This window comes from Hydra vulgaris, chromosome 03 (assembly GCF_038396675.1).
Source record: "Hydra vulgaris chromosome 03, alternate assembly HydraT2T_AEP".
NCBI classification, from domain to species: domain Eukaryota; kingdom Metazoa; phylum Cnidaria; class Hydrozoa; order Anthoathecata; family Hydridae; genus Hydra; species Hydra vulgaris.
Genome location: NC_088922.1, coordinates 22,038,404 through 22,044,815, shown reverse-complemented (window position 1 = coordinate 22,044,815; position 6,412 = coordinate 22,038,404).

Here is a 6,412-nt window from a genome sequence, read left to right as displayed (position 1 = left end):
ACATAAACATAAGTCGTAATACGATTACGCAAATAATACAATTTAGCGTACTAACAATATAAAGCTAGGTTTCCAAAAGAAGATCATAAGAATCTTATCATCGGAACCTTAAAAAGTAATATTTATAACGTATATATATAAAATAAAATATATATTATATGTAAAACATATAGTATATATTTTATTTTAGAATGTTGTCCATAGAGAGAATTAATTTTTTTAACTTAAATTTAAAAACAGGAAGTGTAATAGAAGGATCAAAGTTTGGTAATACTATTTTATTCCAAAGATGGGGTGCACGATATGAAATACAAAATGGATTGAACTTAGTTCTACAAAAAGATTCACTTAAAAAACTAAAACTTCTTAATGTGTATTTATTTATTGGTTTTAAAAAAAAAAAGGTCGTTAAAAACAAATAAAAATAAATCGTTTTTCATATAATATCCATAATTTCCATATTTTCCATAAATCGTACATTCATATAATCAAACAAATATTTTGAATGTGAAAAGCGATCCGCATAATTAACTACGCGGATTGCATGTTTCTGACGCCGATAAAGATGTAATTTACTTTTATCCGTACTTCCCCAGGCAATGATTGCACAATTTATATAATTGTATATAAATGAATAATAGAGTTGGGTTAAGTTTTTTTTGCTTAGATAATTTCGGGCTTTGTATAAAATGCCAATGTTTTTAGAAATTTTTGTGCTTATATGATCAATATGTTTTCTCCAAGTAATATTCTTATCAAGATAAACACCTAAGAATTTTATAACTGTATCTCTTTTTATTATCGTTTCATCAATATAAATTTGAGGCATATTACTTGGTAAAAAACGTTTTTTTGCGCAGGAGTGAAAGATAATTCATTTTGTTTTGTTAATATTTAAAGTTAATTTATTAGCTTTGCACCAATTAGAAATGAGATTGAGTTCTTTGTTTGTAGTTGAAAAGAGTTCATAAACATCAGAATGGGATAAGAAAAGATTAGTAACATCAGCGAACATTATACTTTTCAATTTGGAAGCATTGTTTAAGTCGTTTACATAGATTAAAAATAGTAGTGGTCCAAGAATAGAACCTTGTGGAACACCACAGGTTATGCTCAGGGGTTCACTTTGCTCACCATCATTACTATACACAAGTTGTTTTCGATTTGTTAAATAGCTTTTACTATAAATCCGAGTATTGCATTTTTACAGATGGTGAATGTTATAACAAACGCTTTTACTTGATTAGAATTTTTATTGCCTATTATAGAAATCTGCAGGTTGCAGGTAAAAAACCGGCGAAGTCAACTTTTTAAGATTCGAATTTAACTGAAAGACGAATTTAGATCATATGCGTTGCAACGAATTTAACTGAAAGTCCATATATGTAGCCTGAATTTAACTAAAAGCCGAATCCGGATTTTAAAAATACATTTAATTGAAAGAGAAATTTTATAAAAACTTCCAAAAATTTGTATTTTTATATATATATATATATGTATATTTTTTGTTTGTTTTAGGTGCCTTAATCTTATAACGAGCATGAACAAAAGAACATAAACAACGTTCATTCAAAAATTTTAATGTCAATTTTGTAAAGAAAAGGATGATTAAGAATCTTAGGTTAAATATTCACCTGTTTCTTAAAAGCGATAAATAAGCAAAAAAAATTTTTTTTACTGAATTTATGGAATTTATGTTCCTAAGGCCAATTTAGTTGAGGGAGCTACTTGTATTTTTTTTCTTTTTATAGTGGTTACAAACCTCTTTCAACTCTTTCATTCCAAAACACGAACCTTGACAAACAAGGCCGCTGCGCGGAGAAACAGGTTCATATACATAAAACATGTAATATATTTTTTAATTATTGTTCTGTTTTAATTGAAAAAATTTATGATCTTCAAATTTAATCTTCAAACCTAAAAATAGATTCAAAACTCTGAAATGAAGTTTTGCAATTGTTACTAAATTACTGAAATTTACCTAAAAGTTAACTTAAAAATTAACTTTCAGTAAATTTTCCGAATTTTAACAAATATTCGCAGGTCTTAATTTTAGGTCATTTAAGTACAGGTTGTAGGTCATTCTAAATCTTAGATGTTAATTTTGAAAACACTGTGTGTTGAAGTTAGAAATTATGACATAATTTAAAATTTTTTCAAGCAAACTATAACAAAAACTCAAATTGTACCAGTACACTACTATTATAGTTTGTAATTAAACATCTTTCTATGAAGCTTACATATGTGAAAAACTGTTTTTGAAAGTAAATAGCACTGTAAATTTTTTATTGCTTTACTGAATATACTAAAACTTGCTGAATTGCTTTATCGTTAATATTACTAATATTGATAAAACAGAAGTTTGTTATATTTTTATTTATGTGTTTATTTTAGGTGCTCCAAGAAGTCCTTTCGGTCTTATCACAGAGCACCGCAGAAGACTATTTGAAAGGAAGTTCACGTCTCCTTCCGGACCGATGTTATAAACTTGCCCAGTGGCGTTGAACCACGGATCTCGATGTTATAAACTTGCGTTGAACCACGGATCTCTAATTTCTGAGGCGTTGAACCACGGATCTCTAATTTCTGAGGCGTTGAACCACGGATCTCTAATTTCTGAGGTAAGCGCGCTAACCACTGCGCTTCGGCTGCTCTTTATGATTTAAAAGAATTTATACAAAATAACATGAGTTTTAGTAAATATTTTAAAATTTTTTTAAATGTAAAAAACAACCATATTATTGGCTAAATTAAACTCAACAACTGTAGAAAGTACAAACTTTCTATTATATATTTCTATTATATATAATGCATAATGTTTCAATCAAAATATCAAGAACAAGGTGCTTAATTCAACTTTATCTTGAATTGATACTGGAAAAACCATCCAGCATAGTTTTATTATTAAAATCATTCATCAAGTTTTTTTCAATAAACAGTCAAAGTTAGATGAGCTTAATTTTGTGATAAAAAACTGCTCTTAACAGTTTCATAAAACTTCACGACTTTTTAATAATTTGTGCTTTTCAATTTTGGAGACACCCATTTCAAAATTAATACAAATTTCGGATAACTGCTCTAAGAAGAGTCTATTGCTGAAAAACCAGAGGACAAAGCAAAGTATAGCGTTAAACCAATGGACATAAATCAACCAGTGACGAGTATGTTTCTCTTAACGTAAACCTTTTAACATTTTCTTATTGTACACTTTTGTCATTCGCTGACACGGTGAATAAGGACTGGCTAGCACGACCAAAAAAAACATATCATGTATTTTCACTTTAAGCAGTTACTAAAATGTCATATTTTTAGAACTATGAAAAAAAGTAATGTAAAAGTTTAGAAAGACGCTAATGAACAGCGCCTTTTACAATATTTTACATTAAATTTACAATTAAATTCAGTAACTTTACATAACACATTATCACTTTACAATTTGTTACATTATAAAAAACTTAAAAAAAACGCTACTATGCTAAATTTTCAAAAAGATCAAAAATTTAAAGCCCAAAACATTTTTTGATATTGAAAGCATTCACTTCCCTTATCAAAATTTTTTTTTTAGTTATCAGATGGCTTAATCATTGTTGAATTGTGTTTTAAAATAAACATTTGATATTTTTAGTTTATTACAGCATAAGTATACTCATGTCAATTTTAACCCTTATAGGGGTAACATTGGCAGTTGAACCCCATCAACAAAACTGATTATCTATCAATTATATTATAAAACTAATTAAATTCTTCATCAGTATATGGCAGCAATACCATTGGTAAACGTGTAGAAATATTGCATATCAAATTTAGTTTGTCAAAAAATTAACTAAAAAAAATTATTATTTTCTAAAGATGTGTCATTGTTACCCCCACTTTACCTTACGCAGTTTTGTAAATTTACAAAATTGCGTGAAAATAATTTAATGTATACGTAGAGTAGATTAGGGTAATTTGAGTACGTTAAGCAAAAATTATAATATTTTCAAAAATAATTATGCTGGATCCAAAATTTTTGCTAATAAATAATTTTTAGAGATCACTACTCATGATCCACTTATATATTTTGAAAAACACAAAGGTTTTTAAAAAGTCGCAAAAGTGCTCATATTACCCAGATCATTTGGAAACATGAGCACTATAATTTAGCTCAAAAAATAGCATTAATTAATTTAAAAAGTACCAACCTGACAATTAGAACTATTTTTGTGAATATAATGATTCGTTATTAACAAAACTTATCCTTATAAGATCAAATTTTAAGCCACTTTTTATTGAAATAATACTACTTTATTTTCTGCAAAAAAAAAAAATTATTTTCATACTTTTTCAATTTTATTAACTCAAACCTTTGAACGATAAAAATTTAAATTTTTTTTTAAAGTATTAAAATTTTTTACTTTATTTGCTTTTATTCAAAAAGCAATTAAAACTAAATATTTAGTATTGCTGAAATATTAAAGTTTTTTACTAAGTTTTGTTTTTATTCGAAAAGAAATTAAAACCACTGCGATTTTAGGACTTTAAATTAGGTAACTTCAATGAAAAACACCGGGTAATCTGCAGGGGCGAGTTTTGATATTCGTCAAGAAGGGGGTTAAAAAGATCTTAAAAAAAAAGAAAAGGTCCGCATTTTTTCATTTATGAGTAACTTTCTTTTTTAATTTTTTATACTTTAGTGTAATAATCAAGTTCATTTACGTATAATTGTGTATAATAGCCTATTTCATTTGTCATTATAATAGTCCAATTTTGTATAATAGTCTTAAAATGGTCAATTTACAAAAAAGTATTTCTGAAAAAAGCCCAAAGGAAGGGGCGGGGGAGCTACAAGCCCCATGGATCCCCCCTCCCTAAAACCCGCCACTGGTAATTGCTCAAATTACCAGTGACATTACACAAAAATGGCATCTCTAAATAAAATTAAAACTAAATGTTTCTATGCATTGTTTTTCAAGCAAAAATAAAACAGATTTCTAGCTAACATATTTTTCATTATGAAAAAATAAATTTCGTTATTTTAGCACCAAAATTTCGCGCCACAGATTAAATCATGCGTGGTGATATTATTTTAACAACGCAAAAATTTAATAGCGTTTTAATTTAAAAAAAATAAAGTTTTGACCTTCTCCAGTAAAAATCTGTAGAGCAGATATGCTATATTATCTAATGCTAGTTAGGCGGTTTTGCACTATCCCCAACGGTATAAATTAAGATTGTAACCTTGAAAGAAACAGTTGTTTACTTAAGATTTTTTTGTTTTTTAACAAAAAAGATATTGATTTAACTTTATATAACTTTATTTTAACCATTTTAAGTCTAAAATCTATACTGTTTATTTGTTTTTATTATATAATATTTAAATCAAGGAAAAAAGCAAAAAACAAAAAAAACAAAAACAAATTTTTTCGTTGAGTGTAAAAGCTCTAACTAGTCTTTAATAATGAAGAATAAAAATGAAATTTTTGTAGAGAAAAATGTAAAATGGCAATATATATATATATATATATATATATATATATATATATATATATATATAATATATATATATATATATATATATATATATATATATATATAGGCCCGTAGCAACCGGGTGGGGGGAGCGGGGCGGTAGGGGCATTTACCCCTGCCCCAATAATTTTTCAAAAAAATAATTTTGAAGAAATTGACTGAAAAAATGACTAAAAAAAAGCAAAAAAGTCCCCAAAATAATTTGGGGTTTTACTGCCTCCTCCCCCCCCCTCCTTAATATAATTTTTGTTCCTACGGCCCTGATTTATATATATATATATATATATATATATATATATATATATATATATATATATATATATATATATATATATATATATATATATATATATATTTATATATATATTTAGATATATATTTAGATATATATTTAGATATATATTGGTATATATTAGAGATGGGAATCGAACCCTTTTTTAAGTTTGGGTCCGGTTTGGTTCGGTTATATCTAATGTTCGAGTTCGGTTCAGTTCGGTCTCAAGCACAGTTCGGGTTCGGTTTGGTATCAACACAACTGTTTTTTTATTTGTTACAAAGCTTTACATCCACAATGATAAAACACAAATAAATTAAAGTAATATTAAGTAGTTGAAGCATTGCAAATAACTTGAAATAATTTGCAATGCTTTTATACTGCAACTTCAAAAGTTCAAAAAACAATGCAGTTGCTAATAGCTGCAGTTAAAGTGCACAAAACATTAAAGGAGTAACTTTCCGAACACAGATAGAGGTAGCTTAAGTAGCCTAATGTCAGTCAAGTAATCAGGGCTGCATGTTGTATTTGAGAAATATCAGCATTTCCAATGTTTCTGGGTTTAGGCGAGCCTTGCGCTCATTCATCGTCACCCCACACACTGAAAACATTCTTTCACTTGCAGTACTT